We start from the raw sequence: 25,276 nt of genomic DNA, 5'->3' as shown, positions 1-25,276 counted from the left end.
TGGGGGATGGCTCAGGCGGAAATGCGAGCGATGGGGAGCAGCAGGTGAAGCTTCGCTCCCCCGCCCTCTGCTCACCTCCTGCTGTGCGGCCCGGTTCCTAACAGGCCCTGGGCCACTACTCCGGGGGCTGGGGACCCCTGAGTTAGACTATAACAATTGTTCCAAAGTGGATGGAAAATAGCTCCAACCAGCATGGTGCAGCAGGGATGAAAAGGAAAGGATTAGTCCAAGAGCAGTTTTTTATTTTTAATTTAAAAAATTTTTCTTTATTGGAGTATAGCTGATTTACAGTATTGTGTGTTTCTACTGTACAGCAAAGTGAATCAGTTACATATACATCTATCCACTCTTCTTTAGATTCTTTTCCCATAGAAGCCATTACAGAGTGTTGAGTAGAGTTCCCTGGGGTATGCAGTAGGTCTTTATTGGTTACCTATTTTATATATAGTAGTGTGTCCAAGAGAAGTTTTGAAGGGAAAATTGCGAGGTGAGAATATGAGTAAGAGGAGTTAGAGAATCTCAGGTTTCAGACAGGCAGGAGGGCAAAGGGAAGCCCACTGAGGACATGGGGGTGGGTGGCTTGGCGAGGGAGACCATGAGGTCCTTTACTTGACATGCTGAATGTCGTCGTCTACTTGGGCTGCTACAACAAAAACCATAGACGGAGGCGATTACACAACAAACGTATTTCTCATGGTTCTGGAGGCTGGGAGTCCAGGATCAGGGCGCCAGTGTAGTTGGGTTCTGATAAGAGCCCTCCTGGTCCACAGACAGCTGCCTCTGGCTGTGTCCTAAGATGGTGGAGAGGGGCAACTCTGGCTCCGTCATCCCCTTCTAAAGGCCCTGGTCTCTCATGACCTCGTGGAACCCGAATCACCTCCCAGTCACCCACCTCCAAATCCCGTCTCATTGAGCGTTAGGGCTTCAGCACATGAATTTGGGGGGACACAGCATTTGGTCCATAACACTGAATATGAGGGGGCAGCAAGGGCCTTCTAAAGGGAGAAACGCTAAGGATGGTCAGGGTTATCAAGGGAGTTGCAGGTCCTCACACAAAGCCAGGTTGGGTATAGGACTTGGGGGGTCATCAGCCCAGAAGGAAAATTGGGGCTGCGAGGGTGCAGGGCCTGGGAGGAAGGGCCGTGGAGAGAATGGCAGAGAAACAAGGCGGGATTCTTGGGGACAGCTCGTTTAGGAGGAGAGAGCACTGCCTGTGACACAGGACTGGAGGGTCATTGAGGGCTCAGGCAGCATCTGCTGACGGCTGCCGGGGAGGCACCAGGCGCAGGCATGATTGCAGGTGAGTGAGGTGTGGTCCTGGCTCTTAAGGAGCTCACAGCTGAGAAAGATGGAGAGACACGTACCAGCAGCCTCCCAACCCAAGGCTCACTGCAGAGGGTTCAAATCCCACCACTTCCACCCAGCAGCAGGGTGACCTTGGGCAAGCCACTGGACATGTCAGAGCCTCAGTTTCTACATGTGTAAACAGGGAGAATGACAGTCCCACCCACAGGGCTGCTCTGAGGATTGATGGGCTGGTACATGGGAAGAGCTTTGCCCGGTGCCCGGCTCTTGTTAAGTGCTTGCCATTAGCATAATCATTATTAAGGAGCAACGTTATATAGTGTACTGAGTGCTAAATGCAGCCTGCAGGGGCACCTGTAAGATTGGGTAGCTGGGTAGGCAGGGAGCACAAAGCCGGAGTCCCTAGAAACAAGAAAACATGGTGTCAGCTCATCGAAGTTACTGTGGTCTCATTCCCTGCTGCTGGGAGTGCAGAAACAGTGCAGCCACTTCGGAGGACAGTTTGGCAATTTAGACAAAACTAAATATATTCTCACCATACGATCTAGCAACTGCGCTCCTTGGTATTTACCCAAAGGAACTGAAAACTTATGTTCACACAAAAACCTGCGTGTGGATGTTTATAACAGCTTTATTCATAATTGGCAAAACTTGGAAGCCACCAACATGTCTCTCAGTAGGTGAATGGGCAAATGCACTGTGGTACGTCCAGACGATGGAATATTATTCAGCAATAAAAAGAAATGAGCTCTGAAGCCACTGAAAGACATGGAGGAACCTTAAAAGCATCTTAAGGTGAAAGAAGTCAACCTGAAAAGACTACATATCGTTTGATTTCAGCTATATGAGATTCTAGGAAAGGCAAAACTATGCAGGCAGTAAAAAGACCAGTGGTTGCCAGAGGTTGGGGGGAAGGAGGGATGAATAGGTGGAACACAGGGGATTTCAAGGGGGCCGAAGCTACTCTGCATGATACTGTAATGGTGGATACATGTCATTGTACATTTGTCCAGACCCACAGAATGGACAACACCAAGAGTGACCTCTAACGCACACTGTGGACTTTGGGTGACTATGACGTGTCAGTGTAGGTTCTTCCGTGGTACCAAACGGACCGCTCTGGTGGGGGATGGTGATAGTGGAGGAGGCTGTGTGTAGGGGAGCAGGGACTATTATGGGAAACCCCTGTACCTTCCATTCAGTTTCACTCTGAACCTGAACCTGCTCCATGAAACAAAGTCTGTTATTTTAAAAATAGCAAAAAGGAGTGTGGCCGTGCAGAAGGCCAGTCCTCACTTTAAATAGTGAATTGATGAAGCAGTCGTTTGAGCATTGACGGTTCAGAGACCGCAGCGTCGAGCCCGGGGGATGCAGAGAGGAGGGTGGGCCCTCAGGAGCCACTCTCATTGTGCTGGTGATGCCGCAAGGAGGGGGCACCATGATATAGGGGCGCGGGGAGCAGCACCTGGAAGAAGGGGGCTCCCAGCGCAGCCTCGGGGGGCTGTAACTGTGGGCCTTGAAGGCAAGAGGCACTGGACGGAGGGGTCGTTCTCAGGCTGTGCCACAGGACGGGCACTGACACCGCCCGAATGCCACGTCCTCCCTCTCCTTCCGTTCTTCCTGCACCACGTCAGGGATGCGTGAGTCCCGTGGCACAGGTGAGGAAGCCGGTGAGCCCTTGAGCCTCTGACCCAAATGAGCTGTGTGGTGTGACGTGGGCCAGTTCACCACATCTCTGAGCCTTGGTTACTTTGGCTTTAAAATGGGGCCAATGCCTGCTTTGTAGAATTGTGGTGAGAATTAAATGATGTAACAGATACGAATGTTCTAGATCTGTGCTGGCCAATAAAATATAACGTGGACCAGAAATGTGAGCCACGTTCGGGATTTTACATTTTCTGGTAGCCACATTCAAAAAAATAGAGAAGTAGGTGAAATTAATTTTAATAACATATATGTAAAATGATGTTTCACTTAATCCAGTGTGTAAAAAATTATCATTTAAATGTCATCGGCATAACATTTGTTCATGAGATAGTTACACTTTTTTTGGACTAAATCTTTGATATCTGGTGTGTGTTTAGTGCTCACAACACATCTCAGTTCGGACCAGGCACATTTCCCAGGCTCACTGGCCACGTGTGGCCAGAGGCTGCCATACTGAAGAGTGCAGCTGTTCATAAATATAGGCAGTTTATATTTCTCCCTCTACAATATCACAGTCCAGAGCTTCGCTAATCACTCATCCAGTCACAGTCTATCTAGCGTGTATTAGTATTATTAGATCAAGAGCTCTATTTCATGCACCATGATTGTATATTCATAAATTCTAACTCATGAATTCACAAACTTGCAATCACAGGCCTGTGCAAACACAGGAATTAGGCTTTTGTTCCCGAAGCAATTTGTGTTCACCTCTTTGGGAGTATTCACCAAGCTGGGCATGTGTTCAGGCTAGTGTGTGAATCACTGTCTCCCCTGACACTGCCCCAACTCTAAGCCTCTTGGAGGGAAAAGATGTGTCTCCTGCATCCCTCCATCTCCGCACCAACCCCTCCCTGCATCCAGAGTGTCTAGATCCTAGCCGGCCCAAGCAGGTTTTCAATAGGCATTTTTTGAATAGACTCCATCAACCAAAGTATCAGTTCCTTTTAGAAGTGAAGCATATTGTAAAGAAAAGGCTCTAAAGTCAGATTATGTAAAAATGTGTTGAAAGGCAGCAGGGACATCAAATGTAACCAGTGGATTGAAGTTTCTTTTCGAGTAGACGTGCGTCTGGCAGAGGTGAGTGCAGGGTGCCGGCAGATGGGTGTGTGTGCGGGAGGTGAGGCCGGAACAGAAGTGTCTGGAAATTTGTCGCAGGCATTTGAACTTTTGATGAAATGAATTCTGTCTCACCCCCTTGTGACACACTCCAATCAGCTCAAAGGTCTTATAGAAGGTGGGAGCTCCCTGTTCTCCCTGTTCATGTCAGAGCCGTCATCCGGGGACATCTGACCCCTTGACGCCTCCTGCACCTTCAGTTGCTGGTATCCACGGGGACTCAGAGACAGCCATGCTAGGGAGCAGGCTTTGATCAGCTTAGTGGTGACCGTGCAACCGGGCCAGCAATGGCTGCTACCCCACCCCAGGACATGCCTGCAACCCCAGGGAAGGAGGGACAGCCCAGTTCTGGGCGTTCCCAGGGCTCAAAATGCCCATTCTTTGCAGCTCTCTGCTCACCTGTACTGTCTCTTTGAGAAGCATTCATTCTACACTCTCTTCCACATTCTAAGGGCCGCCATGGGGGCCAGCAGAAGCGGCACCTGCCAGCAGGTAGTGGAAATGTGGGAGGGCACCTCATAGAAGCCTGGGTCATTTGGCCTCATGGACAGAGGTGGGATAGTCCTGGCAGGAATGAAATCCTGGTGAGCAAGGCATGAGGCGGGGCTGAGGACAGCCACATACGTGGTGTACGTTGGTTCGTTAATCCCAGTAACAAATTTCTACTACCAGTTATCGAATGTTTATTATGTACCAGACACGTTACTAAGCACCTTACATGGATTACGTCCTCTGATCCTTGGCGCATCCCTGCAATAAGGTTCTGTTGTGTTCCTGTTTCACTGATGAGGAGAAAGACTCAAGGTAACTTGTCTCAGGTCACCCAGATGGGCAGCTTTGGGTGATGGGGGGCAAGGGGACAGGGATCAACAGCCCAATGAAAAACGGTGAACATTTGGATGGAGAGTCAGAATACACACACACACACACACACACACACACACACACACACACAATCTCTTAATAGGCATGTTGTCTGCAACAAGGCAACAATAATTTATCAACATTTCATGAAATCTCTGGGAGAGGGAATTCCTGAACCACTTCCGTGGAGCAAAGGGTGGAAACTGGAAATTAATGGTACGTGATCTTTCATGACTACTTTAAGATGTGTGAACGCGTTTGGCAGAGGACTGTGTGTGCGGCAACGTGTTTATCGTAATGTAGGTGAAGATATAGTCATGAGGACTTTCCCAGGTTTGACTGCAATCATGATTCACCCTGTAAGCTTCTAAGTTCCCCTTCTGCAAATGTTCCCACCTGCCCAACCCACCTAGCTGGGGAAAGACGATTACCTCAGTAGTGAAAGAAGGTCTAGAGTGACAGGCAGGCCTGAGGAGGGGAGCAGTGCCTCTCCAGGTGATGCAGAGGCAGGGGAGAAATTCTCAGTGGAGGAAGGCTGTCTGTGGAGGGGGCACCTTTGGGAAACGGTAACTGAAAGAAAAGCAGCTCTGAAAGAGACTGAAGGCATCTTCTCTGGGTGTGGGTTTCCTCCCCCCCTAATAGAGCAGGGGTGGCCTAGAAGCTCTTTATGCCCCTCCTGCCGCTCCCATCCCCAAGGGACCATCTTAGATTCTAAGACAGAAAGCATCTCTTTAGAAAGTAATCACCGCCGGCTGACATCACATGCCCATCCACCGCAGCCGCCTGCCCCAGCCTAGGACCCGCATCCCCTGCCCCCTGCAGTGTTTTTCAAACTGGGGCCTATGGAGCATCAGATGCCTTGGGGGGGCCTGTGAGGCACCCCAGCCACCCGCCGGGAAAGAGCGGGGTGGGTCAGGGGTCTGCAGGTGATTCTGGCACGCGCTGGGTCTGAGAGCAGCGCCCCCCAGTGGCGGCCAGGGCGGGACTCGGGGCGGGGGTGGTGGTGGTGGTTGCTGCGCGACCCGGGGAAACGTGCCGCCACCAGCGCTGTCCTCTCCGCCCCGGCACTTTCTCACCACCACCCTGACTCACTGATTGAGACAAGTTCCTGCCCCTGTTTGTTGTTCAGCACGTCAGAAGCTGAGTCTGAGCCTTCGGTCTGGAGTTTGAACAAACTGGAGCTGTACTGTCAGCGCCGACGCGGTGCGCCAGTGGAGAGGGAGTGGAGGAGCGGCGCTTCCCTCCCTGGGGCCTGGCGATGCAGGAGCTTTGGGTTAGAGATGCCTGGCTGCCGCCCTAGGACACTGAGGATGTTTAAGGGGTGTCTGATGAAGTAAATATTAATTAAATATTAAGAACAAATATAGAAATGGAAATGATTGCTCTATTTTTGTAGGCTGTGTGGTATAGTTGAAAAAACTCAGGCTTTAGGGATAAAAAAACTCTTTGTTCTACCACTTAACCACTGAGGAGCCTTGGGACAAATAACCCCTTTGAGCTTCAGTTTTTGCATCTGTAAAAGGGGAATAATCAACCTTAATTGTGTTGTAAGGACTAGAGAAGAAAACAGGTGGAAGCATGTCAGTCCTCCTCTGCTTCCACTGCCCACTTCATCCCTTGATTGATGACTCAGTCTGGCATTTTGATGCCCAGTCTTTGTCCCATACACTGTATCCAGGACCTGACTTCTGGCATTTGTCTAATGTCGTCATGTGCTCTTGCACTTGGAGTGGACCTTGCCTTGTGGACTCTTCTTATCTGCAAGCGTTTTGGCTCATTGATCGCAGAGGACAAAAACCCGAGTCCACAGTGAAAAGTGCCGCTCCTCCTAATGATGGCCATGGTAACCTGGGCAGACGGTGGGCTTGGCATGACCTGCAGGCCTTTCTCAGGAGTGCTCATGGGAGCACTGTTCTGCAGTCCCTTTTTCTAGACTTGTGCTTTTGGCCCCCTACTGTCTGTTCCATGCATAATCACACGAGTAAGAAGGGTTAGATTCTCCAAGAGAGGGACCATTCTGTCTAGGACACACTGCCTGGACAGGGCAGGGGCTGCTTTGGTTACATTTCTTGAAAAGTTCCCCAGTGGGCTGTAGGCTCCTCAAGGCCAGTGCTTTGTTTCTTTTCTTCGTTTTCTGCAGTGTCCAGACCAGTGTTCAGCCGGAGGCAGGGGCTAAGTAAATGCTGTTGCGGACACAGAAGCAGTTGGTCAGGGTTATTTATTTGCTTGAGACTCTGTTGTGTCTTCTCTCAGAGGCTGCAGTGTCTTAGGACACAGAATCTCCAGGCTGAGTTTGTAAGACAGCCTCTTTCCCAAGGAAGCTGTTATATGGAGGTTGGTTAAGGCCTGGGGAGACCAGGGCTTGATGTGTCTTAAAGCCAAGCATTTGTCCACTAGGCTCCCTTGGGTCCTTTATAAAATGTTAGCTTGAATCCTCCCGTCCCACCGGCAGATCTCATCATGGTCCTAAGTAGCTCACCTTTACATAGTACCCACTGCGTGCCAGCCACTGTTCTAAGCACCCCATATATATTAACTCTTCAGATCCTCACAGCAGTCCTGTAAGACAGCTACCCTTATTATTCCCATTTTACAGATGAGAAAACTGACACACAGAGAGGCCAGCTACCCGCTTAAGGTCATACAGCAAATTTTGGGGAAGAATACTTTTGTAAAAGTCTTGAAAATATAAACTAAATCCTCATATTAGGAATAAGTACAAAGTTGGCCTGAGAAACTAGCCCGTAAATGCCAATCAAGGGCTCCTTGGCTGGGATTGCAAGGACCAAGGGAGGGGAAGGAGTCCCTTAGGGGCTGGAACATTCCTCTCTCGGAAGCACCCAAAGGGCTTCTCCCTGTCAAAGCCATACCTCATAACACTTCACAGGCTGCAAGCACATGGCAGTTGTCTTCTCGTCTGATTCTCACAAACACCCTACGAAGCGCAGGCAGAACCGTTGCCGTTTTACAGGGGAGGTCACAAGGAGCTTAGCGCAGGGCTAGGTACAGAGTAGGGACTCAGTTCTTACTTGTTGAATTAATTCTTGAATGAGCTGATACTTGGACGACTGGACGATGGATGAGCTTCTGTGAGGATGGAGGAATGGCAGGGGAATGGGCTGGGGTCTCTGTGTGGAGGTGGGGGGGCACACACAGTTGCCTTTGGGGACCTGTTAGAAGACAGAGTCTGCCATGAATCACACAGGCTTGAGTGTATCTGTCACCCCCAAAGGCAAACACGCGGCTTTGTTTATTTTCATGTCCCTCTACTTCTCGGGGGTCAAGCATAGGGCCAAAGTTAAAGGCAGGGTTTAACTTCCTGCGTTAAACTGCATTAAGCGGGGCCAGTCCCCGTCTCCCCCAAGAGCCCAAGCTCAAGTGCCAAGACCTTTACGTGAAGTCCCCTCTTCCTGTCCCCAGCCCGGAAGTCCCCGTGTTGCAAGAGTCAGGGCAGATGCAAGCCCTTCTGAGACAGGCCAGGGGACTGGGGCTGGGCAGCGGGAACGTGGCTCATTGTGTCCTGTCATCTGCTCTGATTGGGCCTGGCTCTTCCCTGAGAGGCAGCCATGCCCCGCCTTGGGGAGGAGAGCCATCATCCCTCCTCACCATTGATTTCTTAGTGGTTGCTCCTCCACTATTTATGCTTCAGCCCAGCTGGGAAGTGAGCACCACGACCTCTGATCGTATTTCCCTTTTCTCGGTTCAAGCTTAGAAGGAAGTGAAGCATCCGCGGAGGTTACAGCTTCTGAGCCCCACGGGTGCCCAATCAATGCTCATACTCCTAGCCGAAGGTTGGAACCAATTAACTACGTTAGCCTCGCCTCCAAGAGCTCTGTGTGCAGGCTCAGCTGGGGCCTCTCGGGGTTGCAGCCACAGCCTCGGCCAGCTGTGTCCTGGGGGCCAGAGCCTGCTGCCACCTGCTTAAGGCCCCACCACTCGGTGGGATCCGTGCCCTGGGGCTGGGACTGGGTATAGCTGGAGCACCATGCATGCATTCTTGCAGCCCATTTCCCGAGTCTCTTGCCACCTTTGACTAATGCCAGGGAGCCCTGTCTCCACCCCCAGAAGAGAATGCCCAGCGGCCCACCTCCCCTCAGGCAGCTGCAGCTCTGGAAAGCTGGGATGGAGGCAGTGCCACTTCACTGGGTCTGGAAGTCCCCGGGTGAGGGATCTATGTGTGAGCGTGGAATGACGGTCCGACCGAGGTCTCCTCATTTATCTTCGGTGGAGGTCTTCAAAGCCTGCCTAGAGAGGAGAGAGAGGGTGAACCAGTGCCATGCAGTTCCCGTTCACTTTGGCCCTGTGCTAGGCCCCCTGAGAAGCAGAGGGACACAAAAATAAACAAAACCATGTGTTTGCCTTTGGGGGTGACAGATACACTCAAGCCTGTGTGATTCATGGCAGACTGTCTTCTAATAGGTCCCAAAAATGCAACCAGGAAGAAGGAAAGGGGGATGAAATTTTAACTGGGGATAAGAGAGGGGCCGAGGGCCTGAGGAATGGGGCTGAGCCTTGAGGCTGAGGACGACTTGAGAAAGTGACTGTGCAGTGAAGCCCAGGCAGATGGTCAGCTGAAGACAAGCATGGCAGCTGGAGACCCTCTGGGAAGCAGGAAGCAGTCTGCTGAGGCTGTGGCATGGGGCGGGGAACAGCAAGTGTGGTCACTAGGTAGCCTGTGAGAGATTTAAAAGGGGGGCTGAGGCCAGGGTGAGGAGTTGGTTTGAATCTTCTTTCTCGGCACTGGGGAGCTATGGAATGTTTGAGGCAGGAGAGTAATGGGCCACGTGTCAGGAAGAGTATTTTGGTGCTGTGAGCATGGGTGTGTAACTCTGATAAGAATGATAACCTTTGACAAATAAGCGTGCATCTCTCCCAAGTGTATTTGTGAAGGATACACATGTGTCATGACCTGGAATAGTGGAAAGTCCTGGTTTTTCCACAGACAAACTGGATGGTAGATCTCAGCTCCTGCCTTCATGTGCTTTGTCCCCCTCCCTCTGGAGACCCGCATCTTATGGAGAGAAATACCAGCCTAGAGTCCCCGTGGTGGAGGCATCTGTCATTGGTCTCCCGCTCCCTACCGCTGCCCCCACCCCGGGTTCGTGCAGGGGGGGAGGGCCCTGAGATGCCGCCTGACACACACCTCTGCAGGTGAGCAGCTGTGCCCAGGCATTCCGTTCAGGAGCAATTTAGACATCCAGGTCTCAGGAGCAATTTAGACATCCAGGTCTCATCCGGAAAGACAGGTACGAACCGGGCTCCTTGCGGTCACCATGGTAACCGGTCACACGTCTCAGCTGGTGGCAGGAAGGGAAGGAGCCAGGAGCTGAGTCACCCTGAGGGGGAGGCCGTGCCTGGATGGGGGTGAGGGGATTAAAGTCAGACAGATGGAGGGCCTGCTGACAGCAGTGCAACCCTGTGACATCCGGAGCTTCTCCAGTAGGAGGGCCGATTAACTCTCGGATTGTCATGTGTCCATAGTTTGAAGAGCTGGCCCAGAGGCCTGGGGACAGGTCTAGCAGAGGGCACAGGAACAGAAGAAATAAGCTGGTGGTCAGGGCCTCTCTCAACCTGGCATCAGCCGACCTTCTCCTCTTCTCTTGGACGCTGTCTACTACCCACCATCACCTTAGGGAACTGTGATCCGGTCCCACCAATCTGCTTCCCATCCCGGGAAAGATGGGGCACCCACTCCTATGGGTGCATCCTGGTGCATCTGCCTGAAAGGCCATTTCTTCTGGAAACTCCCAACCCTCTCTTCAAGACCCAGGTCAAATGCCTTCCCTCCAGTGTTTCATAATTCTCCATCCTTAACCTCTCCCAGGGCACCTGTCACATGGAGTTACTGTGGGGGGGTCTGACGCCCACCGGAATGTCAGCCCCCAGTGAGCAGGCACATGCCCTGTCGGTCTCTGGGTGACAGGACCCGACAGTGTGTGCCTACAGTGGGCTCAGCGGGTGCTGGTTGACAGAACAGATGAATTAGTGTGATGATGTTGGTAGGCAAGCCTGGCAGAATCGGAGCTGTGCCCAAACAATCTGCAAGCAGAACTTGGGTTTCCAGTCTAAGCTGCTACTGTGGTTAGTTAGAAAGGGGCGTAAAGCACTTTACAGTTTGCACAGCTTATGCAGCCGGAATGCTGCAGCTTCATTTCTATTAAGCAGGTTGTGAAAGCCTGGGTGCTGTCCTGGCCAAACTGGGGTCCTGGGTTGTCCCTTCAGTATACATTCGTATCTCTATCTGTCCCTCGATCTATCTATCTATCTATCTATCTATCTATCTCTCTATCAATCATCTGAAAGGTGACTTGCTCAGGATTTGGGCGCTGGAGGGTCTGAGAGAAGGTGGAAACTAGGAAGAAACTGGGAAACTAGAGGAAGAGAAGGGTAGATTGGCTCTGGGCCTTCTGGGCTCGGGAAGAGATGAGGTGGTGGGTAGGAACGATGTGCTGTTTCCGAGCTAAGGTGTGGAAGAGAGGGGGCACCGGTGGGGCTCGGACGCCGGCCGCAGAAGGCTAAGACGTGGGGACGAGGGTTCCAGGGGAATGATGCCATGCACGGCCGTGACAAGGGAGGCGGGGGCTCTCGAACGCCCCCGCCGAGGGCTCCGCGCATCCGCAGCCAGACCCCGGGAAGCGCTCTCGGGACGCGAACTGGCACTTCCTGGTAACAGCCCTGGCGACACCGGGCAGGAGTGTGCAGGCAAAGGCGACGGGCGCCGAGCGGAGCCGGGAGGAAGGTGGCGGGCTCCCGGGCGGAGGGGCTCGGGAGCGAGCGGGATGCTCGCGCCGCGCGCGCACACTCACCCGGGGTAGCCAGCTTGGGCGCGCGACGTCACCAGCGGCCGCGGCGCTGACTTGCTTGTGCGGACCGCAGGCTCTCCCCACCGGGGCGGGGTACGAAGGGGACGCGGTGGGGGCGGAGGAACGTCCCACCTGGGAATTGGGCTCTTTGTGGAGCCTCTCTCCCTTTCCCCGCCTCCGGGGCGCGAGCCCCTCGGAGGCCCGGCTGCGTGGAGTCTGAGGAGGTGCCCGGAGGAGGGCGCGTGGGGCGGACGGCGCAGGGCGCAGGGGGCGAGGCCAGTGGGCTGGGGCGGGATGTGTGTGTGTGAAGCAGGAAGGGCAGGATGTTGGCGACGGATCCGCTGAGAGTCCCGAGTGTCCAAGTTCCTCTGGCCTCCCCATTTGCTGCCGGCCCCGCAGCCCGAGATGTAGCGGGAGAGGCCAGAGTCGGCAGGGTTGCGCTGCCACCCACCAGCGCCCAGCTGGCTCTCAGAGCCGGTCAGTTTCCCCCCTTCCTCTCTCCTGCCTTTCCTCACTCCTCCCCCTCATTCCCTTCGTCTCCCTCCTCCCCCCGCCTCCCCAGCTTTCTCTGCCCCCTCCTTCCTTCTGGTTCTGAGCTCAGCCAGTCTCTGGAGGGCCTGGCAGTGGGTCTCAGGTTATCCAGCCCTGCAGCCTGCCTGAGGCTGGAGAAACCCGGCACCACCTGGCCTGGCGCCCATTCCCAGCTTCAAAGACACTCAACAGGGAGACATCCGTCTTTGCCAGACCTGACTGAGTTTCTCTGCCAGCTGCTTCCACGCCTTCCCACCGCCAACCCCCCATTAGGTACTCCTCTCTAATGTGGTGGGGTTTCTAGCAGGTGTGGGAGTTACGGGGCAAAGAACGGCAAAGAAGCCCCTCGTCCATTTAGAGATGTCCGTGTTACTATAAAGACCCCCCACCCTTCCTAAATCCAAAATCTGGACAAAGGAGGAGTGACCCTTTTCACAGATAGTTGGGCATTCTGGATAAATAAGGTGCAGCAGGAGGGGATTTGAGAGCCATGCCAGGAGAAACTGGGGGGAGGTTGAAACTGGAACTAAGGGGATTTGGATTACCTCCAAAAAGAAAAAGTGTATCGCTTTGTGCATTTCCCCAGAGTGAACACACCCAGGGAGACAGCACCTAGATCAGGCTGTTACCTGTGCCTGAGAAGTGCCCCACGTCTTCTTTCTAGCCCCAAACCCAGGGTACTCCTGGTCCTGGCTTCTCTCATCGTAGGTTCTTTTTGTCTATTCTAGAAGTCTATAGGAACGAAGTCATACAGTATGTACTTTTCAGGCCTGGCTTCTTTGGCTCAACATTCTGTGTGTGTTTGGGGAGGGGGGGCGGGGTGCCCATGTTTGACTGTGGTTGCAGGTGTTTTGGAATTTGGATGTCCTTCCTAACAGGACAGATTGTTTTTCCATCCAAGAGAGTGGAGGGGCTGCAGGGGGCGTCTTTCTTGTCTTGGATTCATCTTTCTGGGGGCTTTTTCTCACTATCCCCTGGGGCTTTCTTCTGCAGGAATCAACTTTCCTGTTGCCCACAGGGTAGAGGCTTTACCCAAGATTCCTGCTGAGCAGCCCACAATCCTGACACCTAAGTTTCTCCTGGCAAATTTCCGTTCCTTTCTGCAGGAAGGGCTTTGGGCTGAGACTAAAACTGGAAAAGTGATCCTGAAAGAGATGTTCAGGTGAAGCTGTGTTCTTAGAGGCTCCAGGAGGGAACCAGTGTGGGAGCGGGGAGGGCTCCAACCTTCACTGAAGCATTTGCAGGGGCCAGTGTGTAATTAGTACCCCTAGGAGCCCGCAGGGGAGTTTCCTGCCTTCAAGGAAAGAACATTTGCAGGCCTACACAGGTTAACAGCTTCCCTTTAAATATTTTCCTTTTGTGGTTAGCTCCGTGCCTGCTTTTGAAAACGTGGTCATTTTTGAAAACAAGAATCAATTCTCCCAGAAGGGTTGTGAAGGGCTGCTACACTCCTTGGAAGCCTTTTCTTTCTCATGCCTAATAAAGATTGAGATTAGGAAGGCAGGACACATGCTTAGGGGCTCTGAAAATATGGATTATGCAAATGAGCTATTTAAGGACCTTTAAAAATGCTCACCCGGTCCCAGAGTATTTACTGGCTGTTAGAAAATGGGGATTGTCTAAATGGGCATTGGGGGACCTTTAAGCGCTCAGATTATGATGGATCTGGAGAGCCGAACAAATCCCTTCTGGCCCGTTAGGCCTGTCTGCTGGGTGAGGAAAGGCATGGCTGGGCAAAGCTGAGGTTTCATGCCGTGGCCGGGGACGGGTTGGGGGTCTGTCCTGCCGGCCTGGATGTTGGAGGAGGAGGAGAACGGACGCTGGAGGAGTTGGGTGGCCTCACAGGGAGCCCTCCGCATGCGTGGCTTGGGTACAGGTGGGCTGGAAGACAGAGCCATGGACAGGGTGACTCCAGAGGTTCTTCTGTGGCCCCCAGACTTCATAAAGCAGATCCCTACTCCTTAAGGAACCTTCTGAAGTGCGTTTTGATTTTTGTTGAACTCATTCTGCCAAGCAAAGGCAGAGCACCCATATAAATGTGCGAGCACTGGTTTCCATATGCGTTGTGGGGACTGCTCTGTCTGCACTAGTTCTGGGTTAATGGGTGGTGTTGGTTCCCATCAGCAGCACAGCTTCGGGGCCAGATCTAGGCACTGTGGCATCACAGAAGGGGGCCAGATATTAAAGGATCTCTCTTGATGGATCTGTGGCGACAAATTGCTGGTGTGAAAGTCAGTCCTTCGCTGTCTGGAGCCTGCCTCTGCCAGGCAGACCCAGACAGAGCCCTCGGGCAGGAGTATGCATCTCCAATAAATACACACGGCCTTGTTTCCTGATGCGTCACTTTTGTGGCCTTATGAGTCTGTATCCCAAGAGGTCACTTTGCGAGATGCTGTGGTAAATCCTTCTCGTCCCCTTCCTGTCCCACAGACCCCCTTTCCTCTGCTCCTCCTTGACCGAGAGACTCCTAGAAAGCCTCACGGTAGGTAAGGTCAGTCTCCTCAGTCTCCTCCCTCTGCATTTACCTACAACGGCTATCAGGAGACGTTGGGCAGGTCCTTAACTTCTCTGAGCCTTGTTGTCTTTCTCCACACAGCAGAGGTACTGATGGTACCTGCCCTCGAGGGTCATTTGAGGATTAAATGCCTGCTGTGGAGCAATACATGCTAGCTTGGAAGCCCAGGTTCCCACTGACTTGGCGCCCAACCTGCTGTGTGACCTTGGGAAATTCACTTCCCTCTCTGGGCTTTTTTTTATCTTCAAGCTGAGGGAAAGGGTGGTCTACAGATATGTAAGGACTCTTATAGCTCTTATAAGCCCAGATACTGCAACTCAGCAAGGCACCGCCTCTTTCCTGGGGGCCAAGGGTTGTCAGAAAGGCCTTGGATGAAGGATGCTCTGGGAGTGCAGACGATTATTAGAATAGAATTGCATTTATTACAGCAGTTGATTAGACATGGCCTGACGTGAGGCAAAATGTATTCGTTTGTGGTTGTTAATGAGCTGCTAATGTATTTACAGTGCGTTCCTGGGGAGCGCTATTGACACCAAGAGAAAAGAGGGACACTAGATTGGAGGAGAAGGAGTGAATGGGCGGGGGGAGGCACATAAGCTGGGTAGGTGGTGCGAGGGTGGAAGACAAGTTGAGGGAAGGGGGTGTCTTTTCCATTGTCTACGTTTCTCCAGTTCTTCTCCCTCCCCGGTGGTCCTGGAAACCCTTAGGTAGACTGTGAGTGTAGTTTGGGGCTACTGTCAGTAATATTGATAATAATAATAATAGCAGCAGGAACAACCACCCTAATAATGGACAGCCACTCACAGCTATTGAGTTCCTATTATGTGCAAATGGTGTTGTGAAGACTTTACATTTATTAAGTCATATCATCCTTCTTAGGAAATAGGGGCCATTATTATCCCCATTTCACAGATGAGAAAATAGAGGCCTGGAGAGGTTTAGTAACTTGGCAGGTGAAATTTATCTGCATGGCAGTTCTCCAGCAGCTGAGATCCTATAGAGGCTTGGGCCATGGCCTTCTCATGTGTCACCATGCCGGCAGTCAGTGTTGGGGTATTGGGGTGTGACGGGGGGTCCTGGGACCTGGAATGTCAGGCCAGGGGTGGCTCCTGTGGGGCTGGCCCTAGCCATAGTTGAATCCCTTCACCATGTGCTCTGATAGGGGCTTCAAGGCCCTGCCCACCATGTTCCAGATCCTCCCCACCAGGGTCATTAATGAGCGTGAAGATCGCTAAGGCTCTTGTCACTGGCATCTGGTGGTCCTGAAGCGGGCAGCATGGTGCCCGGCACGAGCGTGCCTGAACTGTTTTGTCGCACACGTAGGGATAGTGTGCTGCTCCCATGGTACCAGTGCGGCCCCTCAGCGGCCCCTCAACTGGGCGCTTCTTGCCTTCCAGCCTCAATTTACCCTTTGCCTCGGCTGCTTCCTCCACCTGGAATGTTCTTCCCCTGCCACTCTCACTGCCAGCCACCCTCACTCCCTCCTTCAGATCGTTACTCAAATATCTCATCCAGGCCTTTCCCTCCCTCTGGCTCCAGGTATTCCCTGTCCCCTCTGCTTTATTCTCCTCCCTACACTTAACTGCCATGCGTATCAATTATTTATTTATTATCTCCTTCCCAGTTAGATTGTAAATTCCGTGAGGCTGCCGTCTGTGTACCCTTGTTCTCTGCTGTATCCTTAGCAGCCAGGACAGGCCTGGCACTTAATAGAAGCGCCACGAATATTTGGTGAGTGAATGAATGAATGGGCAGATACAGAAATGAATGCAGACTTTCAGGACCCTCCTCATCCCGGTGCCCACCTGCTTTCCCGTCTCATCCCCTGTGCACCTGTGTCCTTCTGGCGAAGGCACCTTTGCACTGTGGCTGCAGGACAGGATGCTGCCCCCTCCCGGGGCCCCGCCTGCCCCCTGCCTGGGAAGGCTCTCTGGTATCCCCCGAGGCTCCCACTTCCTTTCTCTTGGTTCCTGTGGTGTCCCCCACTTGCTTGTGTGTTGGCACTTTTGTCATTGTATTGTTGTAATGGCTTGTTTCCATGCCGGTCTCTCCCAGTAAAGGGGAGCTTCCCTGAAAGGACTGTGGTTTTGGTTTTTGGGAAGGAACCTGAGTTTTGAGCCAGGGTTCAAATCCCAGCTCTGCTAGTGACTGCTGTAGGACTTTGGCAAGTCACTTAACTGTTCTGAGCCTCAGTTTTCTCATCTGTCAAATAGGGATAATGGTCTTGACTTGATAAGGTTGCTGAGAAATGTGAGACAATGTATACAGTGTCCTTAGTAAAATGCATGGTGTGTGGTAGGCAGGGCGTGGCTTAACAGGGGGTTGGAGTGAAAAATGACCACATCGCTCAAGCCAGGTTTCAGCTCCCACTCTGGTGGGAAGCTTCTGCTCTTCGACCTCCTGGGAATGTCTGGTTTAAATTTGTGTCAGTGTCATGAAAGAAAAAAAGGGAAGGAGGGGGCCACTGTTTTAGACTAAAGGACAATAAAGAGGCCTGACAATAAAATGGAATACATGAGCCTTGATATTGGGCCAAGAAAAACGTTATAAAGGACATTTTGGGGAAAACTGGAAATTTTAAATATGGGTTAATTATTTGCTGTTATTGAATCTTAAATATATTTCTTGGTTGGGACTTAGAAAAGGAATGTTTAATGAGTGCAGATTGTGAGCTAGGCATTATGAAAACATTCTACACGTTTCATCACCCCCATGAGGTAGTTATTATTATCCCATTTTATAACGTGGAACTGAGGCTTAGGGAGGGGAAATCATTTCCCCAAAGTTACACCACTATTAAGTGCCTGGGACCAGTTATTATTATTATATTTTAATAAACGTTTAATTTCAGAACAGTTTTAGATTTACAGAATTATTGCAAAGGTGTTACAGAGAGTTCCCATATACCCCATACCCAGTTTGTCCTGTTATTAACACTTCACATTAGTGTGGAACATTTGTCACAATTGATGAACCAATATTGATACATTATTATTAACTAAAGTCCATACTTTATTCACATTACCTTAGTTTTCTCTAATGTCCTTTTTCTCTTCCAGGATCCCACCCAGGGCACCACATTACATTTAGTCATCATGTCTCCTCAGACTTGTCTAGACCGACAGCTTCTCAGACTTGTTTTTGGTGACCTTGACAGTTTTGAGGAATGCTGGTCAGGCATTTTATAGAATGACTGGGACCAATTCTGAACCCAAATCTGTCTTACTCCATAACTCATGCTATTTCCATCAGGCCCTATCTCATTTCATGGAGAGAGAGAGAGAGAGAGAGAGAGAGAGAGAGAGAGATATTACCCTGGAGCAATTTGCCAGAGGCTGTGGAGCTCTGGAATAGGACCAGCCCACATCCACTGACTTGAAGACAGGTGTAAATCGGGGCCTGGTTCCATGTCTGTGCTAACGAACCCCTTACACAATTTTAGACAACAGTTTAAGAGGAATAATCCTTCAGGCCTTTGCTCTTTATGAGCTCGAAGGTCCTTGTGCACGTAAGCTGGTGTCCCTCAGCTTGGGGAGCCCCCCGGGGCCTGCTGTGGCTGCTGGCGGTGGGGGTGATTGGAGCAGCTTGGCCTGTGGCTCACCCAGGGCTCCCGGCAGCACCTCAGCCCAGACAGACAGGCTGCGTCCGGCGTGGAGCCCCAGTGGCCTGAGGACAGGAAGTGGCGAGGGGCGCCTCGCTGAGGAAGAGGGAATCAAAGCCCTGGGGTAGTTCGCAGGGTTTCCGTGGGCTGTCTGAGAGCCTGCGCCAGCCTTTGGCCTTTGGGTGCACACCGGAGCCGAGTGGGCGACAAGCCCTTAGTGGTGGGGGATGTTGTGGAGGGCCGGGCGAAAGGGAGTGGGCTCAATTCTGTAGACAGCAGGAGCCACTGAGGGTGTTTGAGCAGGACGGCCGCCGTGAGAGCGACATGCGAGCGTGGTTAAACCAGGCCGCTTCTCCCCAGGTGCATCACAGTGCGTGTAGGAACCGCGCGGCAGGACCTGGTTGGTGCAGGGCTGCATCGTCCTGCTCCCTGGGTGAATGCAACGGTCAGAAATGCACTTCAGTCTCTGAATAAGGCAGACACGTGCTCCGCTCTCTTCTCTCCCAGGCAGAGCCCACTCAGCCCTGGTTGCTTTGCTCTTGGGCCCTGCACAGCCCAGCTCTGCCATCTGTCCCTATGATCTCAAGCTCCTTGCCTGCCGGTTGCCTCATTCACCTGAGTTTTGCCTCTTCTGCCTCTAGGGAAGGGGAGCAAGGGCGTCTAAAAGGAAGGCAGGGCCTTCAAAGACGGCCCTCTGGTACCCCTGGTGCAGACGTGGCCACCCTTGCATCCACAACGAGTAGATGAGATCCGGGTGGACTTTTTTCCTTTTGTTTTGTTTCCTGCTTCTTTGACCGAGTGTGCTTTGTTTGGGGGAAAGGAAGAGCTGGCTGCATCAGCCCATCTTCCTCTGTGGGTTTGGTATAATCTGTTCTGCGCGCAAGTCATCAATATTGAGGGCAATGATGCTGATAGCTGGGTGGAAAGTACAGCTTTATTAACAGTCAACAGCTTTATTTCTTTGTGCATGTAGAAGGCAGCAGGGGAGGTGTGACCTGATGGAAGGGAAATATTGGCTTTCAGGCGTCAGATGACCATCGGGATCACATCCCAGTGTGCCAGACCCACAGAAGCTGTCGCGTTAGCTCTTGGTCTTGAGGCAGGCACAGAATAACCAACGTAAGGTGCATTTGGCGGCAGGAACAGAATAACAAACTAGCAGAGGCTTAATGACAAAGGCATTTAATTATCTTACATAACAGAATGCTGGAGATGGGCATTTCTAAGAATGGTCTGCAGTTCAAAAATATTAGGAGGTTGGACCCTTGTCTCTGCGACTCTCCTAGCCTGTCCCTCATGCTCCTAAATTGGCTGCCACAGCTCCAAGCATCAGAGCAGCATCCCAAGCTGGATCTAAGGGGGCAGGTATAAAATGAACCTTTTCCTTAGCAGCTCTTTCCTCTTACTGAGGAGCAAAATCCTAACTAGAAGCCACCTAGCAGGGTTCTTCTAAGGGTTCATTGGCCAGAATTTTGTCATATATCTACTTCTACACTAATCGCCGGAAAAGGGATACAGGATTAATTGCTTGACTTAAACCAATCATGTTCATCCCCTGGGTTAGGGGAGGAGCCTACTTTCTCCACTTTGCAGCCGGATCAGAGATGAGCTTCTGTAAACTAAGGGAGAAGAGGGAGATGGCTGCTAGATGGGTAACGTGCAGAGGCAGCCGCAGAAAACCCCGTATCCAGCTGGGCAGGGATGTCTGTTCTGTAATGTCTTCAGGGGAAGAAATCCTACAGGTTCTGTTGGTATTGTACGGCCAGGCTCTCTTGTGACCTCTGAGCATTTACACTGTGCTCTGTGTCCTCTGCTTGGAACACCAAACTCCACTCCCCTGGGGCTGGCCTGCATGAGTCTGCAGGCCCCAAGCTCGCAGAGGAGTCCCGTTTAACTCAGCTCCTGTGTCCCTCTGCCGTGTCCCCAGCACTCTGCACATCCACGGATGCCTTGCTCCGTACCACTTGGTGGCTTGTCTTTCTGTCTCCCAACACAGAACGTACATTCTGGGAAGACAGATAGAGTATCTTGGTCACACTGGTGTCTCCAGTGACTGGCTCTGTCGCAGGCATCCAACATACAGGTAAGGAGTGAACAATGAAAATTGTGATACTGTTCCTTCTGCCCCAGTTTCCCCCGGGTGGGCACTGAATGAATGAATGAATCAAAGTCCCGCTGCCAAGGCCGCTTCACTGGCTCTCCTCCTTCTGTTTTTTCCTCCCCAGCATGTTTCTCATCCCACTCCCTAGTGAATCCATCATTCCATCAATCTGTCTTGCATATTTTTCTTCCTCCTCTCTTTAATTGAAAACATTTCTTATTATAAGTTATAGTGTCCGTTGTAGAAACTGAGAAACACAGATATGCAGAGGAAGAAAATAAAATGTAATCTCAGGGCTTCCCTGGTGGCACAGTGGTTGAGAGTCTGCCTGCCGATGCAGGGGTCACGGGTTCGTGCCCCGGTCCGGGAAGATCCCACGTGCCGCGGAGCGGCTGGACCCGTGAGCCATGGCCGCTGGGCCTGAGCATCGGAGCCTGTGCTCCGCAACGGGAGAGGCCACAACAGTGAGAGGCCCGCGTACCACAAAAAAAAAAAAAAAAAAAAAAAAAGTAATCTCATGGTTCAGAAATAACCACTGTTAACACTTTGATTCATATCTTTTAATATTTGGGCTAGCATATACATATATGTTTAAAAGTAGGATTAGGGGGACTTCCCTGGCGGTCCAGTGGTTAGGACTCCACGCTTCCACTGCAGGGGGCACGGGTTTGATCCCTGGTCAGGGAACTATCCCACAAGCCGCATGGTGCAGCCAAAAAAAAAAAAAAAAAAATTAGGATTATAACATAACACGTGTTTTTCCTTAACCAACATGTTACAGCGTATTTCTGTGTTAATGCATGCTCATATCATCATTTTTTATTGTGGTAAAATACACGTGATATAAAATTTACCATCTTAACCTTTTTTTTTTTTTTTTTTTGCGGTATGCGGGCCTCTCACTGCTGTGGCCTCTTCCGTTGCGGAGCACAGGCTCCGGACGCTCAGGCTCAGCGGCCATGGCTCACGGGCCCAGCCGCTCCGTGGCATATGGGATCTTCCCGGACCGGGGTACGAACCCGCGTCCCCTGCATCGGCAGGCGGACCCTCAACCACTGCGCCACCAGGGAAGCCCCATCTTAACCATTTTTAAGGCTACGATTTAATGCTGATAAGTACATTCATATTGTGCTCCCATCAGCACCATCCAGCTCCAGAACTTTCCCATCATCCCAAACTGAAACTCTGTCCCATTAAAAACTAATTCCCTCTTCTGCCCTCCTCCCAGCCCCTGGCAACCACCATTCTACTTTCCATGTCTATAAATCTGACTCCCCCAGGTCCCTCGTGTAAGTGGAATCATACAGTATTTATCCATTTGTGTCTGGCTCATTCCATTTAGCATAATGTCCTCAAGGTTCATCCACGTGTCAGAATTGCCTTCCTTTTTAAAGCTGAGTGGTAGTCTACTGTATGGTTAGACCACATGTGGTTTATCCATTCATCCATCCACGGACACTTGGGTTGCTTCCACCTTTTGGCTGTTGTGAATACCGCGGCTGTGAACACAGGCGTACAAATATCTGTTTGAGTCCCTGCCTTCACTTCTTTGGGATGAATACCTGGAGGATGAATTGCTGGATGCTACACATCACCGTGATTAATGACAGCAGAGCATTCCATTGTGTGGATTAGCAACAGGTTCACTGGAGCAGTTCTCTGTTCCTAGCCTGGTAAGCAGTTGCCACTTTTTATAAACATCAGACTCATAAACATCCTTGTCAATATATCTTCACCCCGCAGTGAACTTTTTAAAGTAGATTTGAGCATTTCACTGCCCTGGCCTAAGACTCGAGGTTTCCTCCTAACACACAGGCTTACCTCCATTTCAGCGGCTCAGGGGGTGCGGCCCTCGCATCCTGGTCCCAGCTGACACTACTCTCGCTCACCCACTCATTACTCACTCCTGCAGTGTTCCAGGACTGCTGTGCCCTGATCGCCCAGCATCCTTCCCAGTCTCCTTGGAACACATGGCCATCACTCTTTCCACCAGGACTCGAGAGCCCTCCCAAGGTTCACCTCGACTATATCCTCGCCTGTGAACTCCTGGCTCGCCATCACAGCAGAATTAACCAAAGCTCCTTGCCTATGTCTGTTAGAACATTTATTACATGTTAACGTAACTATTTGTTGATGGAGGTAGCCTGGAGGGCAAAAGAGGGAAAGTTTTGCAGTCTAGCAGACCTGCTCCAGAATCCAAGTTCTTATAGTACCACTTTGGGCAGGCTGTGTGCCTTCTCTGAGCCCCACTTTGCTCATTTGTAAGATGGGGATTATAATTCCTACTTCAAAAGGAATATTTGAGCATTAAAGATGAAGAATGTAATCCACAGTGCTGACACAGATTAGGTATTAGAGTATTAGTATCAGGACGGTAGCTATGATGGCAAGGCTGTTGATGGTCATATGGTACTGATGTTGGCGATGATGACAGAGATGATGGTGGTGCTGTTAATGGTGGTGATGATGACGGTGGTGATTCTGGTGGTGGTGATGATGAGGGTGGTGATGACGAGGGTGGTGATGACGACAGGGTGATGATGATGGTGGTGGTGATGAAAATTGGTGGTGATGATGACAGGGCGATGATGAGGGTGGTGATGGGAGTAGTGATGAGGGTGGTGATGATGGTGGTGGTGGTGATGATAATGGTAGTGATGATGACGGTGGTGATTCTGGTGGTGGTGATGCTGGTGGTGACGACGAGGGTGGTGATGACGACCGGGCGATGATGAGGGCGTTGATGATGGTGGTGGTGGTGACAACGAGGATAATGCTGTACTCGTCCTTCTGTTAGAATGTGATCACTACTTGGGCAGGGGCTGTGCAGCTTCATCTCTGCTTCCTCAGTGTCTTGCATAGAGCAAATACATAGTAAAAAGTACATCAGTTACTTCAGGGCTGATTTGCTTTGCCGGGGGCTGTGGTACCCTTCCCGAATTAACCTGTTCAGTCCCAGCCGAGCCTCCTTGGGGTCCTCCCTGGCTGTGAATGTTGTGAGCTGAGGCAGCACAGGGGGTAGAGCCTCCACCTTGGAGCTACAGAGTTGGGGTCTACCCTCAGCACTGTCCTTAACCGGGCCAGTCACCTCCCTTTTCTGGCCTTTAGAGCCCCCATGAGGCCCTCCCGTTCAAACCCCTGGTTTCCATCCAGAAGTGACTTGCTCTGTAACTGTGCCCAGATTATTCCCACAAATGAGTTTTCCATCCCAGCTGGAGTAGGCACCAGCACCTGAGGATGGAGACTGCGTCCCGCTTCCCTTTTGCCTCCTTTTCCTGGCACTCCAGGTGCCCAGCGTGCTACTCACATCTTGGCGCTGAGGGTGGTGGGGCTGAGTGGGAGGCCACAGCACTCACAGTCCCTGAACTCACATGTCCACCGTGGCCTGGGCTGTCCCGTGGTCACCGGTGGGGAGAGCCGTTAGTTGTCACCGGTGCGTCACCTGTCAGGGACGGTGCTGGGTGGGAGGGGAGACAGCCTCTGGGATGTGGACGGTTCCTACACCTCCGTCCTTTCCACTTGCTACTGATACTGGACAGTGTGTATTCTCTGCCGTTCTTTTCTCCTACCTTCTTCCCCTGGCAATGGAAAGAACTGCAAGCACTGTGAGCATTTGGTCTTGGTAAGGATTCTTTTTTTTTTTTTTAACATCTTTATTGGAGCATAATTGCTTTACAATGGTGTGTTAGTTTCTGCTTTATAACAAAGTGAATCAGCTATACATATACATATATCCCCATATCCCCTCCCTTTTGCGTCTCCCTCCCACCCCTCTAGGTGGACACAAAGCACCGAGCTGATCTCCCTGTGCTATGTGGCTGCTTCTCACCAGTTGAAGGTTTTACATTTAGTAGTATATATAAGTCCGTGCCACTCTCTCACTTTATCCCAGCTTACCCTTCCCCCTGGCCGTGTCCTCAAGTCCATTCTCTAGTAGGTCTGCCTCTTCTTTGTAAGGATTCTGAAACCGCTGTGCATGTGCACTGAGTGATTCTTCCCCCAGCAAGCTCCGTCTAAGAGGGAAGATCCTATGTGGACACAGTAATTTCCAGACAAAGAAAGAGGCCCGCAGGTAAATTACTTTGGAGTTCAGAAGGGAGGGTCTTGGAGGAGGATGGTGCTGGCCACCCAGGACAGGGGCAGGGGAGGCATTCCTGGCCTCTAAGACTTGCACAAAGTGTACAGAGGAGGAGGTGGTTTGAAGTGATTTGTGCTTTCCGGGCAGGAGCCCGGAATAAGTCTGCATTTGGGGGAACCCACATAAGGAACAACATGGATTTATCCGTCCACTAGAGAAGAAGGGCAGAGTCATCCTTATAATCCCAGAGGTCTGACTAGGAAACAAGGTCTGTTGGAAGGACGTGCTGTGAGGAACAGGGGCTGATGAGAGAGCGAGTGGGGACTGGGGCAGCCTGACGTGCCCAGGGCCAGGGCGCCTGGAAGTCCCAGCCCTGGGTGGGCAGGCCTCGGGCTGAGCCGCTTGCCCCTGACTGGTGGTGAGCGGCCTGCAGGGGCTGCTCTGGTGACCTGTGGGGCCAGGAAGTCCGCCTTTACCTCGTCCCAGCTCCTCTTCAGCACACGGGCTCTCTCTTTGCGCCCCTTTCCTAACTCCGAGATGGGCAGTGGCAGCAGCCCTTCATCCCTGCAGCTGCCTGATGCAGGGGGACCCGGAAGCAGTGTCTGAGTGGGCCTGGCTGGCCCAGAATCGGCATCTGGGGGCCGTCTCTAGGAAG

The 25,276-nt window shown here is 51.7% G+C and overlaps 1 protein-coding gene and 1 long non-coding RNA gene across 3 annotated transcripts in view; one reads left to right on the top strand and one right to left on the bottom strand.

The window, feature by feature from the left end:
- Positions 1 to 25,276, top strand: part of XKR6 (XK related 6) — a 271,755-nt gene that overhangs the window by 161,515 nt on the left and 84,964 nt on the right. The window lies entirely within an intron of this gene.
- Positions 5,127 to 12,142, bottom strand: LOC132597429 (uncharacterized). 2 transcript variants are annotated; one of them, XR_009564194.1, is made up of 4 exons: positions 11,799 to 12,142; positions 10,136 to 10,346; positions 9,080 to 9,237; positions 5,127 to 8,162 (listed from the first exon to the last, which is right to left on the bottom strand). It is a non-coding gene; the product is annotated as an uncharacterized lncRNA (long non-coding RNA). The 2 variants fall into 2 exon arrangements; XR_009564195.1 differs by having other exon boundaries at positions 9,080 to 9,233.

This window comes from Globicephala melas, chromosome 6 (assembly GCF_963455315.2).
Source record: "Globicephala melas chromosome 6, mGloMel1.2, whole genome shotgun sequence".
Lineage (NCBI taxonomy): Eukaryota > Metazoa > Chordata > Mammalia > Artiodactyla > Delphinidae > Globicephala > Globicephala melas.
This window is presented reverse-complemented; position numbering and strand designations above follow the sequence as displayed.